This window comes from Vanacampus margaritifer, unplaced genomic scaffold, assembly GCF_051991255.1.
Source record: "Vanacampus margaritifer isolate UIUO_Vmar unplaced genomic scaffold, RoL_Vmar_1.0 HiC_scaffold_111, whole genome shotgun sequence".
Classification (NCBI taxonomy): domain Eukaryota; kingdom Metazoa; phylum Chordata; class Actinopteri; order Syngnathiformes; family Syngnathidae; genus Vanacampus; species Vanacampus margaritifer.
This window is the reverse complement of record NW_027520821.1, coordinates 40,001-40,496: the sequence shown is the minus strand read 5'-3', so window position 1 is coordinate 40,496 and position 496 is coordinate 40,001.

Below are 496 nucleotides of genomic sequence, written 5' to 3'. Positions count from 1 at the left end.
ACACAGGCCCCAACAGCCAGCAACAAGCCCCGAACACAGGCACCAACGACCAGCAACAAGCCCCGAACACAGGCACCAACGACCAGCAACAAGCCCCGAACACACAGGCACCAACGACCAGCAACAAGCCCCGAACACAGGCACCAACGACCAGCAACAAGCCCCGAACACAGGCACCAACGACCAGCAACAAGCCCCGAACACAGGCACCAACGACCAGCAACAAGCCCCGAACACAGGCACCAACGACCAGCAACAAGCCCCGAACACAGGCACCAACGACCAGCAACAAGCCCCGAACACAGGCACCAACGACCAGCAACAAGCCCCGAACACAGGCACCAACGACCAGCAACAAGCCCCGAACACAGGCACCAACGACCAGCAACAAGCCCCGAACACAGGCACCAACGACCAGCAACAAGCCCCGAACACAGGCACCAACGACCAGCAACAAGCCCCGAACACAGGCACCAACGACCAGCAACAAGCCCCG